General features: G+C 44.9%; 1 pseudogene; it reads left to right on the forward strand.

Moving 5' to 3' along the window:
- The window catches only part of LOC109675607 (collagen alpha-4(VI) chain-like), a 152,382-nt pseudogene that overhangs the window by 35,682 nt on the left and 99,702 nt on the right, over positions 1-16,998 (forward strand).

Consider the following 16,998-nt stretch of genomic DNA (forward strand, 5'->3'; position numbering starts at 1 on the left):
GTCCCACCAGGATTAGTGGGGAGCCCCCATCTGAGTCATGGCACCAAAATGTTGGAAAATGTAGGCCCCAAAAGTGACCATGCAGAGAGGAGTGATCTGGCCAAGAGATTCTTTATTGCCGGGTGGGAGAGGGAGAGAACCGAGAGAGAGAGAGAGAGAGAGAGAGAGAGAGAGAGAGAGAGAGAGAGAGAGAGAGGAGGGAGAGAGAGAGAGAGAGAGAGAGAGAGAGAGAGAGAGAGAGAGAGAGAGAGAGAGAAGGGCAGGTGCTTAAATACCCCTCAGTGAGACTCGGCATGATCTGATTGGTTAGGATCTTATGGTTCATGCTGATTGGAGGTTGGGGCAGAAGGGGAATTCAAGCTAGACTTGAGGCAGGACGTGACCCTGGGAAACAGAAGCTTAAGGGTGCTGTAAGAACTGAAACGTATTGGCGCCATTATTGCCAACACTTTTAGTGTTTACAGATGGACTGGATGATGACATAGAGAAGCTGAAGAAATCCTCAGAGCTTCTCTGCAGCAGAGGTAAGTGTGGCGCTGCCCTGGGCCTGGATCCTCCCACAGCACTGAGCCTCAGCTGGCCTTGGACTCCAGGAAGCCTCCTGTGTGCTGGCCCAGGTGGGTGGCCCTCACTCTGGTCTGAGAGGCCAATGCCCAGTCTCCCTCTCTGTATAAGTTAGGGGGTGTTTGGGGATCCCAAACCCTCCCTCTTTTAGCATCCCCGATGTCACTCTCTCTGACTGAGACAGAGCTGGCCAAGTACCAGCCTGGCATCTGCATTTGAGGGTGAAGATGGGGAGAGTTGAAGGTATAACTGCTACTTCTTCTGTGGTGCTGTTTGCTGTTTGAAGCTCCTTAGAGATTCGTCTGTGTCTTTTACCTAAGCTTCGGAGTCAGCCTAAAACTGGTCTTGCTCTTTGCTGGGCTGTTCCCTTCTGATGGCTTCCTACGTCTTCCTCATTTTACATCTCTGAGGGCTCCCACGCTAATCTACATAGCACATTTGGAAAATTAGAACGATGCCTAATATAGGTGGGAGTAGTGGCTCATATCTAATCCTGGCTACTCAGGAGGCAGAGTCGAGGCCAGTCGGGACAAAAACGTTGGGGAGAACCCATCTCAAACATAAAAAGCTGGGTCTGGTGGTACACAGCTATCATCTCAGCTACGAGGGAATTATAAATAGATGGGTCACAGTCCAGGATACCCAAGCATAAAAGTGAGACCCTATTCAAAAAATAACAAAAAGTACTGGGAGGCATAGCTCAAGCAGTAGAGCACCTGCCTAGCAAGCACAAAGCCTTGAGTTCAAATCCCAGTACTAGCAAAAAAAAAAAAAAAGCCCAAATGCAGAGAGCAGATGGAGCTCTGTGTGGGTCTCCTGGAGTGGGATTGTGCTACCAGAATTTCAGAGCACATGATCTACCTAGGCTGAATGTCCTTGTACAGTATAATTTGTTCATGCATGGGGGGTAGAAAGGGAGAGGGGATGGATGTTCCCAGTTTGTGTCATATAAAAGCTCTAAAGCAGTCTCAGGACCAGCATGCAGCACTCCCTGGGAAGAGTATGCTTGATACCTTCCACTGGGGGTATCTTCTGTAGGTTAATATGTGCTGGAGGGCTGATGGAGTGACTCAAGTGGTAAGAATGCCTGCCTAGCAAGTGTGAGGCCCTGAGTTCAAATCTGCCAAAAAAGAAGTGCACAATGATGTGCTAGAATATTTTTTATGACAACTTGCTCCCAGCTGAACTGACCTTGAAGGTTCTCCTGGATATTTAAAATGTTGCAATTTTTCTGGAAGAGATCTGGGACTATGTAGCAAGAGGCTGTAAACTTTGCTTGCATGATCAGCAATTGCATTTTTAAGGACTGATTAGGAACATGCACACACATTTTAATTATGAGGTGTCAGCAGCTTGTTGGCAGTAACACAGTGCTGGTGTGTGTGTGAGCTGAGAATTTACCGTCCAAAATATTATCAGTAATATTTGTTCTGACGCTCAACAAACATAGTGAGTTCTAGCCAAATTCCCCAGGCATCCTGTCTGTGTGTTCCCTTTCTGTGGATAAATTTGATGTCTCTGACCGCCTGCACTACATGGTAGGCTTGGTTGCGCAAAAATCATAAACAATCTTAGATCCCAGGGGCTTCGGTGGTCGCAGTGTCTTCATCCTATGCGCTCTGCTCACTGCTCACTTTGTAATTACCATGGCAGGGGAAAGGAGATGGGGCAAATTCCATGCGTCCCTAAAATTTCTCCCTGGAATGACATAGGTCACTTCTGCTCTCATTTCATTGGCCAGAGCAAGTCACATGGCCACTTCTAACTTAAAATATTGTAGGGCTGGTGGAGTGGCTCAAGTGGTAAAGTGCCTGCCTAGCAAGCGTGATGCTCTGGTGCAATCCTGTTATACACCCTTGAGGGAGCCAGAATATTCATGAACAACCACAGTGATTGCCACGATTTCCTCCTCCCTCCCTCCCTCCCTGTTTCCTTCCTCCCTCCCTTCCTCCCTTCCTTCCTTCCAAGATTGGACCCAGGGCCTTGTGCATTCTGTGCCACAGTTTCTAAGAGTAAACTGTAAATCAGCTTTAGGGGCAGGTTTAGAAGGATGTAACTTAATACAATAAGGGTGAGACCCATCTGTGAGATTATGAAGAGGGAGGTACAGGAGAGCTGTGAGAGTTATTTGTGGTCCTACTTCATCTCTTACCTTGCAGTTGGTGGAACTGATAAGTATCAGAGCTGTTCTTCAGGAAGGCATGCTGGGAACCAGTTCTATTTTATTTTTGTTTTTATTTATTTGTTATTATTATTATAAATTTTTATTAGGATATATTCATTATACTCGGGGGATCTGTAGTGACAATTCTGATTAGACTTATCTTGTACATTATTTACATTGCCCCCATTGTCTCTCCCCCCCCCGCCACTTGAAGCAATTGCAAGAGGTTTTCTAGTTCCATTTCACATAGGTATATGAAGTCCATCGACCACACACCATCACCCCAATCTCCTTCCTTCACCCTCCCCCCTCCCACCAGCACCCCACCTACACACACTGCCCCTGTTTTACAGTCCTCATTTCACCATTAATATCTAAGTTGACGTTCAGAGGGTGTCTCAATGCATGCCCACTGCGGGTGTGCTGTACTTTGGTCTATGCAATCCCCTTGAACACCCCCCCTTACCCCTTTACCTCCCACCTCCATGTTTCAACAGCTTTCAGGACACATCCTCATGTCCTCTACCTTCACATCCTATGGTATGCAATATTCCTGATGCTCTATCTCTCCCTTTTCCTTTCTCTCTTTCCCTGAGTTCCACAGAGGAGTTCCACTGTTACAAACATGTTCTATGTCTGGGTTGTAGTGATCATGCTTGTCCTTATGTATACGTCTCTAGAGACAGGGTCTTGCTATGTAGCTTAGGCTGGCCTAGAACTCAAGATCCTCCTGCTTCAGCCTCCTGAATCTGGGATTACAGGCATGTGCCACCATGCCTGGCCCATGAACTAGGGTTTTTTTTTTTTTTTAAATTTGCCCAAGTTTATTTAACCCTGAATTTTATATTACTCATTTTATGAGTGATAATTTTTTTTATTCTTTTATTTACAAGTGCATACATTGTTTGGGTCATTTCTCCCCCTGCCCCCCTCCCCCATCCCATGAACTAGTTTTGATCTTAAGAAAAACTGAGTTTGTGACAAGATGCATGCATGATTTGGGAATGGTGGCATGATGGCTGACCATCTGGGGCCGAAAACAAAGACAGAGCATTCAGAAGACACGCAAGTCTTGAAGGAGTCTCTGGACTCCTGGCCATTGGCCTGGAAAGTGTGCCTAATGTGGAAGAGCTGCAGGAACTGGAATTTGGCATACAGGCAACTCTGAGCACCACCCTGCCTTCCCTCCCAGCTGTCTTACTGAAGCAACTTGTAAGCCCTCTTTCCCACCACTAGCCTTTGCTGGGTCCTAACAACCACTGTTACTTTAGACACATGGAGGGAATTTGTCTGTTAGTGTGGAATGTGGTTCAGGCTAGGACAGATGGAAGAATCACGTGACCAGATGCTGTTTTTCAGGATGCAATCGTAGAAAGGACGTGCTGTGATATATATGCCAAGTGTTTTGGGGAAGATGGGTATCAAGGCAACCGTGGGAATCCTGGGATGAGGGGGTGGGGGACCAAACTTCAGTACCCACTATGCACCAGGCCCCATGTTATATATTCAATGAACTTTTTCTAACTTACCCTCTTAACAAATCTTTGAGGTAGTTGTTATTTTACACATGTGAATTTGAGGTTCAAAGAGGGGACATCCCTTTCCCCAAACTGCATTTAGACTTAAACCTCGATGTCTACCTGACTCCAGGTCGTTCTTCCCACCATAATGCTACAAACAATGTCACAAACTCTACCACTGCACAGAAGTTTCCACTTACCTAGCTTGTCCAACTTTTTTTCTTTGCGGTACTAAATGCCTGTTTGCCCGCTGTCTAACTTTCTTTTTTGTGGTGCTGGGATTTGAACTCAGAACCTCATGTTTGCTGGGCAGGAGCTCTACCACTCGAGCCACTCCACCAGCTCCTCTCCAACATTCTTTTCTGCAGCATTAAACTTGAAAAGACACAGTCACTGGTTTCATGTAGCAGCTAATTTTCATCTCTGTTAACTGAGTTAACTGACAGGAAAATTACTACTCAACACTTTCAAGTATCATCGAGGATCCAGGACTGGCCAGGTCTCATTCTTACAGGGACTACAGCTTTGTGATGGGGACAAAGTCACAATTCTACATGTGAGGTTGAATCAGACCCATGGGCTTTGCATCTTCTTTTCCCATGTTACTTTGGAATTAGTTCTTAATGGCTTTGCAAACCAGTCTTGTTAATTTAAAACAGTGCTGGGGATTAAATTTAGGGTCTTGTGCATACTAGGCAGGGCTCCAGCAGGTGTATAATTACTTCTTGAAAAATAGATTGAAATTATGCCTTATTAAATTTTTCATTCTCAGATTGGAGAATCTGAAAATCAGGTTTGGGAGCCCCTTGATGTGTTTTTGCAATTCAGTGAGTGGGCCTTAAAGGCCAAAGATGGAAGTGTTGGAAATTTTTTACTTCTCTGCTCTGTTAGAACTCAGTGGATAGGGGCTGAGAGGCATGGCTCAAGTGGCAGAGTGCCTGCTTAGCAAGTGGGGCCTGAGTTCAAACCCCAGTGTCACCAAGAAAAAAAAAAAGAATTCAGTGGCTGGTTGTATTGCCTTTCACAAATGAAATATGGCTGACTTTACTGACTAATTTTAGACTAAATAAACAAATTTGCTCATAAAATAGCAAGCCAGTCTTCTTTAGGAGGATGTGGTGAGTTTGTTTAGAAGTAAAAGAGACCAAACAGCTGCTGAGTTATTGAAATAACCACTTCTCATGAATAATATGAGTGATAACTCCTTTGTTTACTGATGTTTTCTAAAATAAGGTTAAAGACTTATTTAGGAATGACAGGCTTTTTTTTTTGTGTGGCAGTACTGGGGTTTGAACTCAGGGCCTTGTGCTTGCTAGGCAGGCACTCTACCACTTGAGCCATGCCTTCAGCCATTTTTTTGTTTTAGTTATTTTTCAGATAGGGTCTTACATTTTTGCCCAGGGCTGGCATCAGTATAAGTATAATCCTCCTGTTTCTGTCTCTTGTGTAGCTGGGATTACAGGCTTGAGTCACTGTGCCAGGCTTCCTTAATCCTTCATCTAGAAACTAGTCATTTTGAATTTTTATACTAGAATGGCTTTAAAAAGTATTGGAAAAATAACAATAGTCGGTTGTACCAACTATTAAAGCAAGTAGAAATTTGTGTTTTCCCTGTAACACAGACCAAGAATATTTGTTTCTACATATTTCTTTTGGTCTCTATATATCTCAGTAAAAGATTGACTTCATGAGGCAAGGGGATCTGTTAGTAACTATTTTTAAATTTCACATAGATTTGAGAAGTGAAGAATTTATTCCCCAAGTTATTTATTTCAGTTTCTCCCTTTTTAGGGAGAAAAGGGTTTTAACGGTTTACTTGGTCATCCTGGCAAAGAAGGTGAATACATATGTTCTGAATCTTATTGCTTTTCTTTGGTAGAATCTGACAAAATGGGTCAAATATTAGCAATACTTAAGTCCCAAAAGTTTCTCTTATCTGTGGCATTTAAAGTGGTTTGAAACATCTGTATTAAATAACTTTTTGTTATAATCAATGGAAGGCAGGCAGACTTAACAGATACAGTCTCTAGAAGGTTTTAATGATGAATTCTGGTCTTTTTCTTCTTGTACTGGGGATTGAACTCAGGGCCTTGTGCTTTTAAGTGCTCTCCTACTTGAGTGGCACCTCCAACTTCCCATCCTGGTCTCTGGTAGTGACAGGCATGTGTCTCCATGGCCAGCTGCATTTTGTTTTTGGAGTCTGAGTTTTCTCTTCCTGAAAACGTGGTCTCTGTCTAGCCTGACAGGTGTAAAAGTAGCTGTCCATCATGGTTTATATTGCAGGTAACTGGTTACTGTTACTAAGCACCACCATAAGTGTTGTAACAGAGAAACTTGAGGAGAATCTAAGCCCATTATTATTACAGAGCATTACAAAGTAACTTACATGCCTCCTTGGGCTGCTGAGAAGGCTTTCATGTAATCACCGCCAAGGTGGCATCTCCTCCCAGACGTCCAGTGGCTCTGCTGAGATGGTGGAAGGAAGACTTCCTTGTCTCTGTGAAACTCACAATATAGCAGGAAATTCAAATATGTAAAAAAAAAAAAGAAATCCTCACCCTGATACATGCTAAGTTCATCCCCCAAATACTACAAGGACAGTGACAGGAGAGAGATGACAAATGAGCCATACCTTAGGTACAGAAGGGTTTCACTTAGAAGAGAAGCAATTAAATAATGGTTTCAGAGAACCTCCATCCAGCGTCAGCTGTCTCAAAAGTGTTCAGGTGCCCCTGTTTCATTTAAATTCTGTTTTGCCCAAGTGGCTTAAGTGACCTGATGAAAAATATGGTTTGAGTTTCTGTGATTTGTGTCCTCATTATGACCAGTCGATGAACTAAAATGTGATACCTTGGAAGTAATCTGATTAGGTCTTTGAAGATGTAAAACTGTAAGGGCCATGTCACCTTGCAGTCACATGGATGGTTGTTATCACTGGGTTGATTGCTTGGGTGAGGATAGATACAGTTGCTTGAGTGCCTTCCTGTGTTTTTCTACTCACAGGGAGAAAGAGGCCCCCAGGGTCTTCCTGGACTTCGAGGTGAGAAGGGGAGCCCAGGTGTGAGGGGACCTAAGGTGAGTGTGACCTTGAGCTAGGGGATTCTTTCCCTTTCTTTGTTTCACTCCATGGTTTTGAGAAAAATCTTCTTCAGCATGACTCTGGAGTCTTAGCTCTTCAGATTGAAGGCTTTCTTTGCAGAAGGCAAGTCTGTGACTAGTTTACTGAGAAGAGATGCCGGCAAACAGCAGCAAGGAAGCAATTGAAGACGGATGGTGAGCTAAAAAGCTTGCCTTATCCATCGGATCTCCAGGGTGGGGAGAAGCAGCCCCGTCCTGTCCTGCTGAGGAACTCTGGTGGCTGACGTTGAACATCAATCCTAATGTCACTGATTGTTTATACTCCACCTCCTGTCAGGCACGGCTTGAGGACTGCTCCAGGAGACATTAATTCCCCCTGGCTTTTGACCTATCCTGCTTGTGGGTAGAGCAAGCGCTGGTCCCCCCGCCCCTCCCCCCAAAAAGAAAAAAACCTCAGGGAAGGATTAGTGGGTGGAAGGTGGGCTCCAGAACATTAAAAACTTAAAGGCTAAGGGGATGTGGGTGGGGACATCTTTTTTGAGGGATTGCATTAAATGTCCCTCAGTCATTCAGGATTGGAGAATTTCCTTTAATCAGGTCAGAAAAAACTTCACAAAATTGAAGTTTGAAAGAGAGTTTTCCTGACCACAAGGACCATGTTGTACATATTCTAATTCTAATAGTTACTCCCCTTTCAGTCAGTTTGTCCCGTGGTTCTGGAAGCTCCCCCCATGCTAGCTAGTCAGGGTTTTCTCACTTTTGCTGGAAAAATGTGACCATTATAAAATCAAGTGGCAGGTGACTGCTGTTCTGTGTAACACCACATGGGGAGTTTTCTTTTCAAGGTCACAGGCAAAGGAAGGCAGTGGCAATGAGAGTACGGGGAAGCAATGGCAGGAGGAGGAAGTCATCTTCATTTTCAACTAATAATTGTATTTTCTTCAAATTGGATGGCTTGGCTTCCTAAATGAAGAAAAGGTTCAGCGCAATTATTTTTGTTTTATTTTTGATTAATCACATGTTAATTGTAACCATTAATGGGGTTCAGTGTCCCATTTCAATGCATGGATATAGTATTGTTAGGTGCCAGTATGGAAGTGTTGCAGGCCGGTGTCAAAGGTCCTGGCCTTCACAGGCCAGAGAACTGGCGCGTGAGGCAGCTGAACGATGAGCCAAAGCCAGTGTATATAAAAAGTAGGATTTATTAGAGAGAAAGGAAGGCTGCAGTTAGAGAAGTGTACTGGAGCCTGGAAGCCGGTAGCTCGCTGCACAGGTGAAGGCTGGGGCTTTTTAAGGACGCTTTAACTCTGGGTTTGGGTATCAGTTAGGTGGGTTTTTTTTCTTTCTATTGGCCATGTATTTGCATGGGGGCTCTCTTAGATGAGGTGGTATGTTTGCCCCTTACTGGGGCGGGGGGAGCAACCTTGAGAGCATTTTGTTTGTCAGTCCTGTGGCAGATTTGTGAGACCCTGTATCTCTTCCTGGCAGATTTGTGGGACCCTGTATCTCTTCCTCAGGGTACAGGAATGCAGGTTTACAACTCCTCAGGTGCAGGGCTCATGGTGCTCTCCATGGGGGATGGGATACTCGCTCATCTGCCCTTTAGGTCTTTAGACCCAACAAGTCCCCCCTCTGAGACAAGCACCCAACTGCTGTTGGGGAGAGGGGCGATGATCATCTAGCTTCTTCGTGCTGACAATGGGGTGATGGGGATGGTGGGGGGAGGTTAGAGGAGAGGGGACTTGTCTCAGGGGTTGATTCGTGTAGTCTCTAGGGGCCCCCGATAGAACGGGGTGGAGGGCTCATGCATAGGCAGAGGTGAGTACTCCTTGACTAAAAGCTGGAGTTTGAGCCGCTGGACCTGTTGGGATATGAATCTGGAGAGAGCGTTTATTATACATGGGCCAAATAGGAGTATTAGAAGGAGCATAAAAAGTGCGCCAGCCAGAGGTAGTGCCCAAGGAGCCCAGCCCCATAAGTGGTCCCAGAAGGACCACTTATGGCTAGTGGAATTGGCTAGTTCTTGTCTCCTTTTTGTAACATGTTCTTTTAACTATTGGACCATGTCTCTGCCCACCCCAGATTTGTTAGCATAAAAGCAACATTCCTCGTTTAGGAAAAGGCACGTTCCACCCTTTTCAGCAGTTAATGGGTCAAGTGCACGCCTATTTTGGAGCACTACTGATGCGAGTGAATCTACCTGGTCTTGTAAAGCCTCTACAAATTGAGTGACCTGTTCTATCTCATCATTAAATTCTGCTGACAGCTTTTGATAGGTATAAATTGATGAAGAAATGCCCCCAATGCCAGTACCTACTCCAGCCGTGATTAGGGGAATGATTTTGATAGCTCTCTTTGACCGAGTGTAGGCCTCCAGAGGAATAGAAAGGGATTGGTTACCAGGGACAATATCAGTTGTGGGGTTAGGAGAGCCTTAGTACAGGTTCCCTTCCAGCCAGGAGGTAGGCAAGTGTAGGCTGCAGCTCCACAGACAAAGTAAGTTCCAGGAGAAAATAAACACTGAGCATTATTTGTTGACTGTGTGATATTGATGCAAAAGTTTTTGGAAATTTCCCCCAGTGGAATTGACCCCTGTGAACTTTGGAGGCACTGGGGAGCAGGATGGGTTAGTTCTATATTGTTAAGGGAGGGTTTAATTTATTACCTGGTGAGACCTCAAGTGAGTCCATGGGGGTTGCCAATACCTGTGGAAGGCTTGGAGAGAGACAAAGCCAGCAATCCTCAGCCAAAGTGGGGTCTGTAGAGTTTAAAAAATGATGGGCAGAGTTGAGTAAACTGAATAGCTGGGGATTTACATCCATGGTGGCTGAGGCTGTGGGAGTTGTCATTTTTTTCTGGGAGGGGGAGTGGGGAGGGGAAGTCTCTGCTGCACATAGTCTACGTGGACCTCCTGTGACGTATCAGTAAGAATTTCGACTTTTGTTTTTATAGTCTCTTTTGTTTTTTTATTTTTTGTTCCCTCCTGTGGCTAACAGATCCATTGGCCTGCTCTTCCTAGACATTGGGTGGGACTATACATGCCAACAAAGCCTGTGCCTAACGCCTTGCCATACAGTTGTCCATCTTTTAAACAGCAAAGGTTGCTGTAGGAACAACCAGGTTCAGTGTTGTAGTAACTGCAATCATGAGGGCAGGGAGGGGACCCGCAGCCAAGGCACAGACACAGACTATAAGAGGAAGGAGAGCACAAAGAGCAGGGTACACAGGACAAAATACCCACCACTCAAAGTTACTCGTTGGGGTCATACCCACTCAGGGGGAGAAGATGCCCACAAGCTGACACTTAGAAGAAAGTGGATGAGAATAAAAACAGTCCACAAAAAGGGAGGAAGTGAAGGCATAGGTTACGTGTTCAAGGTGTTCCTTTTGAAAAGATACTTGAGGTCTTCCACTGGCTCACAGGAATGGGCTGGTGGAGCAGGGTGTGGCTCAGGCTGGGCGTGTCAGGCTCTGGTGTCCAGCGTTTTGCTCGGGAGATGTGCATCCAGGAGTCCAGCCCAGCAACCTTCATTCCTGTGGGGTAGATAACAAGACTGGGTGTGGCCCTTCCCAAGGGGGTTCAGAGAGACCCCGGGAGTTATGGGGGAGTTTGATAAGGACTAAATCTCCAGGTAGATTTAGTCCTTATCAGCTGGGGAGAGGCCTTGGGCTCCTCCCTCCCTACTTCAGAGAGGACCTGCTGCAACCTGGCTAGATGTGTGATATGAGGGACCAGGTTCGTTACTTCAGGGTCTAAAATTAAATCTTTTTGGAGAAAGGGTCTCCCATACAAGGACTCAAAGGGAGTAAGGCCCATTTTATTTGGGTGTTTCTGAGTTGGATTAAGGCTAGAGATAGTCATAGATAGATTTTTGTCGGGGAAGGTGAGTTTCCTGAGCCAGCTTAGACAGGTGTCTCTTGAGTAATCCGTTGGCTCGCTCAACCTTGCCTTGAGGATTGGGGTCTCCAGGCACAGAGGAGATGATATTTGATTCCCAAAGTCTTAGAGACTCCCTGACTTCAGCCGGCCCATTGTCACTTTGGAGAGTCTGAGGGAGTCTGAATCTAGAGATGATCTCACTAATTAGCACCTTAATTACTTCTTGGACCTTTTCAGAGGGGCAGGGAAATGCTTCAACCCACCCAGTAAAGGTATCTACCAGAACCAGGAGCAATCTAGAGGCTGGGCCCCCTGGTAGGTGGGTGTAGTCAGGCTGCCAGTCCTCCCCTGGATATGTCCCCTGCCTCTGAGTTCCAGGGATAGGCAGGATAGTGTTGTGAGGGTTGTTACACTGACAGATTTCACATCCTCTAATTATATCCTGGAGAGTATCTCTGAGTTTTATCCCCTCAAATAATCGCCCTGCCAAAGAGAGTGTCTTATAGACCCCCAAGTGTTAGGTCTGATTTAGGGTTTTTAGGACCTTCCGTTGGCTACTCTGTGGGAGAAATAATTTGCCCTCAGGAGTTATCCACCATCCTCTATGATCTAAGCAATAACCTTTCTCTGAGGCCTGTGAATTCTAGGCAGGTGACGATAGGGGGCGTTCAGAAGGGAGGAGGGATTGTTCCCACAAGACAGGGGCCTGCACATAAGGTCTCCTAGCGGCCTCCTTTGCTGCCATATCAGCTCTCTGGTTTCCCTTAGCAACCTGACCCTCGACCTTTGATGTCCAGGGCACTGAATTACTGCTATTTGTTTTGGAAGTAAAGCTGCTTTTAAGAGGTTTAAGATTTTCCTGAAATGTTTGATAGGGGATCCTTCAGTAGTTAACAATCCTCACTCTTTCCAAGGGGCCGCACAGGCATGCAGGACCAGGAAAGCATTTATAGAGTCCGTATAGATATTGGCAGTTTTTCCCTCAGATAGTCGTAATGCCTTAGTGACAGCCATCAGCTCAGCCAGCTGGGCACTAGTGGAAGGAGGCAGGGGCTCAGTGAGAGCCACCAGAGCCACCCCTGCTCGTCAAATTCCCTCCCGGGCAAATGAACTTCTGTCTGTGAAGAGAGTGAGGTCTGGGTCCGGGAGTGGCTGGTCAAGGAGGTCAGGCCTACCTGAATAACATTCGGCTAGCACTTCCTCACAGGAATGCATGAGTGGCTCCCTCTCAGTGGGGAGAAGCGATGCTGGATTTAGGGCAGAGCACACCCGGAGGCTCACATCGGGACATTCTAACAAATGGGTCTGATATGTAAGTAGCTTGTTGTCCGATAACCATAGTCCTCCTTTAGCTGCTAGAAGCCCCCCTAGATCATGTGGAGTCTATATGGTTAAGGGCCATCCAAGAATTAATTTTTGGGCCTCTGGGATCAAGGGGCAGGTTGCTGCCAGGGCCCTTAGACACCCAGGCCACCCTTTTGACACATTGTCTAGTTCTTTGCTCAGATATCCCTCTGGCTGTGGAGTTGGCCCTCAGAGCTGGGTCAGTACTCCTAGGGCTGTCCCACCTTTTTCATAGACATCCAGCTGGAAGTGGTCTTGGGTGGGGCAAGCTCAATGCCAGGGAAGTTTGGAGTGATAGTTGAAGGCCTAAAAAGCTTTTATGTTTTCAGGGTCCTATTCTAAAAGGAATTGAGAGCCTCGCTGAGCATCTTTTAGGAGCTGGTAAAAGGGTCTGGCAAGGGCTGCCTATTTAGGGACCCAGATCCTGCAAAATCCTGTAACTCCCAAGAAAGCTCCAAGCTGCTTTATGGTCTGGGGCAGTGGAAAGTGGAGGATTGGGTCAATTCGCTCATGACTCAAGGAGCAAGTCTGTTCCTTTAAGACTACACTTAGGTAGGAGACCTGTGGGAGGCATAATTGAGCCTTTTCTTTAGAGACTTTGTATCCCCAGGAGGCCAGAAAGTTTAAAAGGACTCAGTTGCCCTGAAGATGAGGGGCTCTGTGGCTCTGCACAGAAGTAGGTCATCAATACATTGAAGAAGGGTGGCCTCTGGGTAGTGCCAAACTAATAAGTCTCTGGTTAGGAACTGTCCAAAAAGATGAGGGTTGTCTCTAAACCCTTGTGACAAAGCTGTCCAAGTCAGTTGCCGTGAAGGGTTTGTGGGGTTGTGTAAGGCAAACAGAGGCTGACTGTCAGGATGCAGAGGAATGCAAAAGAAAGCATCCTTTAAATCTAGTACACAGTAATATTGGGCTTTTGAGGGTATTTGAGTCAATAGAGAGAGGGATTGGGAACAATTGGGTGGAGGGGAATGACTGCTTCATTAATGAGCCGGAGGTCTTGAACCAACCTCCATTTGTTTGACCCCTTGTGGACAGCAAGAATAGGAGTATTGCAGGGGCTGGAGCAATTAATTAGTAGCCCTTGTTTTAAAGGAGTTTATGATAGGTAAGAGGCCTTGTCTTCCCTCAGACTTGAGGGGATATTTTTTTGGTGTGGAAACTGTGAGGGATTTTTGAGATTTATTTGAATACGGAGTGCTGTTTTGGCTCGCCCTATAGTTATCCCATCAGTCCACACTGTGGGATCCATAGTTCCTGAAGGAGGGGACAGCAGAAGTAGTCACCTGGGGGAGGTAGGATTTGAGCCTTTAGTTGAGATAGTAGATCCCATCCCACCAGTGGCACTGGCGTTTCAGGGACTGTGAGAAAAGAGTGACAGAACTGGAGGTCTCCCCAAGAGCAGGTCAGAGGCCAGGTAAAATAGCACTCTAGGGGCTGGCCAGATAATGCCCTGAACAATAACCTTGTCATTGGAACAGGGACTGGGAGAGAAAGGTAAGACAGAGAAATGGACTTCACTGTCTAGCAGGAAAATGACCTTTTGCTTCTCTACCATTATGACTTCTTGAGGCTCCTCAACATTCATGCTAAGAAGTGGAGCCTGGATGGGGGCCCTGGGACCTATCAATCTATAGGAGGTGGCACCCCACCTTCCATCTGGAGATGGGAGCACTTAGATCTCCAGTGGTTACCTTTGCAGAGAGGGCAGGGTCTCAGAGGGGAGCGGGGCTGTCTCCTGGGCTGTCCCCCTTTCGTGCATTCTCTGTGGAAGTGCCCCTCCTGTCCACAATGGTAGTAAGCTTGGGATGCAGGTCCCAGTTGGGTGGGGCCCTCTCTGAGAGTTGCAGTGAGGTCATGGTTTTTAGTCTCTTCCCCTCCTTTTAATACCATCCCAGTTATAGTATACAGATATGGCTAGCTGCATTAATTGATCCAATGATTTTTCTCCTTCAGCCACAGACTTTTGGAGTTTTTTTAACAAATATCTGGGACTGACTGTGTTAGAAACTTGTCTTTAAGGAGAATCCCACCTTTAGTTCTGGGTCTACTGTGGTATGCTTTCTTTCTTTCTTTCTTTTTTCTAATATTGTTTATTTATTTATTTATTTATTATTCATAAGTGCATACAATGTTTGGCTCATTTCTCCCCCTTCCCCCCACCTCCTCCCTTACCCCCCCACCCCCTCCTGCTCCCCACCATCCCCTCGATACCCGGCAGAAACTATTTTGCCCTTATCTCTAATTTTGTTGAAGAGAGATTATAAGCAATAATAGGAAGGAACAAAGATATTTCCTAGTTGAGATAAAGGCAGCTATACAGGGAGTTGACTCACATTAATTTCCTGTGCATGTGTGTTACCTTCTAGGTTAATTCTTCTTGATCTAACCTTTTCTCTAGTTCCTGGTCCTCTTCTCCTATTGGCCTCAGTTGCTTTAAAGTATCTGCTTTAGTTTCCCTGCATTGAGGGCAACAAATGCTATCTAGTTTTTTAGGTGTCTTACCTATCCTCACCCCTCCCTTGTGTGCTCTCGCTTTTATCATGTGCTCAAAGTCCAATCCCCTTGTTGTGTTTGCCCTTGATCTAATGTCTGCATATGAGGGAGAACATACGATTTTTGGTCTTTTGGGCCAGGCTAACCTCACTCAGAATGATGTTCTCCAATTCCATCCATTTACCAGCGAATGATCGCATTTTGTTCTTCTTCATGGCTGCATAAAATTCCATTGTGTATAGATACCACATTTTCTTAATCCATTCGTCAGTGGTGGGGCATCTTGGCTGTTTCCATAACTTGGTTATTGTGAATAGTGCCGCAATAAACATGGATGTGCAGGTGCCTCTGGAGTAACAGTCTTTTGGGTATATCCCCAAGAGTGGTATTGCTGGATCAAATGGTAGATCAATGTTTAGCTTTTTAAGTAGCCTCCAAATTTTTTTCCAGAGTGGTTGTACTAGTCTACATTCCCACCAGCAGTGTAAGAGGGTTCCTTTTTCCCCACATCCTCGCCAACACCTGTTGTTGGTGGTGTTGCTGATGATGGCTATTCTAACAGGGGTGAGGTGGAATCTTAGTGTGGTTTTAATTTGCATTTCCTTTATTGCTAGAGATGGTGAGCATTTTTTCATGTGTTTTTTGGCCATTTGAATTTCTTCTTTTGAGAAAGTTCTGTTTAGTTCACTTGCCCATTTCTTTATTTGGGGAGAATTTAGTTTTTTAAGTTCCCTCTATATTCTGGTTATCAGTCCTTTGTCTGATGTGTAGCTGGCAAATATTTTCTCCCACTCTGTGGGTGTTCTCTTCAGTTTAGAGACCATTTCTTTTGCTGAGCAGAAGCTTTTTAGTTTTATGAAGTCCCATTTATCTATGCTATCTCTTAGTTGCTGAGCTGCTGGGGTTCCATTGAGAAAGTTCTTACCTATACCTATTAATTCCAGAGTATTTCCTACTCTTTCCTGTACCAACTTTAGAGTTTGTGGTCTGATATTAAGATCCTTGATCTATTTTGAGTTAATCTTGGTATAGGGTGATATACATGGATCTAGTTTCAGTTTTTTGCAGACTGCTAACCAGTTTTCCCAGCAGTTTTTGTTGAAGAGGCTGCTTTTTCTCCATCGTATATTTTTAGCTCCTTTGTCAAAGACGAGTTGGTTTTAGTTGTGTTGCTTCATATCTGGGTCCTCTATTCTGTTCCACTGGTCTTCATGTCTGTTTTTGTGCCAGTACCATGCTGTTTTTATTGTTATTGCTTTGTAATATAGTTTGAAGTCAGGTATTGTGATACCTCCTGCATTGTTCTTTTGACTATTGCCTTGGCTATTTGTGGCCTGTTGTGTTTCCATATAAATTTAACGGTAGATTTTTCAATGTCTTTAATGAATGTCATTGGAATTTTGATGGGAATTGCATTAAACATGTAGATTACTTTTGGGAGTATCGACATTTTTACTATGTTGATTCTACCAATCCATGAGCATGGGAGATCTCTCCACTTTCTATAGTCTTCCTCGGTCTCTTTCTTCAGAAGTGTATAGTTTTCCTTGTAGAGGTCTTTCACATCTTTTGTTAGGTTTACACCTAGGTATTTGATTTTGTTTGAGGCTATTGTAAATGGAATTGTTTTCATACATTCTTTTTCCGTTTGCTCATTGTTAGTGTATAGAAATGCTAATGATTTTTCTATGTTGATTTTATATCCTGCTACCTTGCTATAGCTATTGATGATGTCTAGAAGCTTCTGAGTAGAGTTTTTTGGGTCTTTAGGTATAGGATCATGTCATCTGCAAATAGGGATATTTTGACAGTTTCTTTACCTATTTGCATTTCTTTTATTCCTTCTTCTTGCCTAATTGCTCTGGCTAGGAATTTCAGTACTATGTTGAATAGGAGTGGAGATAGTGGGCATCCTTGTCTCGTTCCTGATTTTAGAGGGAATGGTGTGGTAT

Source organism: Castor canadensis, chromosome 17, assembly GCF_047511655.1.
Source record: "Castor canadensis chromosome 17, mCasCan1.hap1v2, whole genome shotgun sequence".
NCBI classification, from domain to species: Eukaryota; Metazoa; Chordata; class Mammalia; order Rodentia; family Castoridae; genus Castor; species Castor canadensis.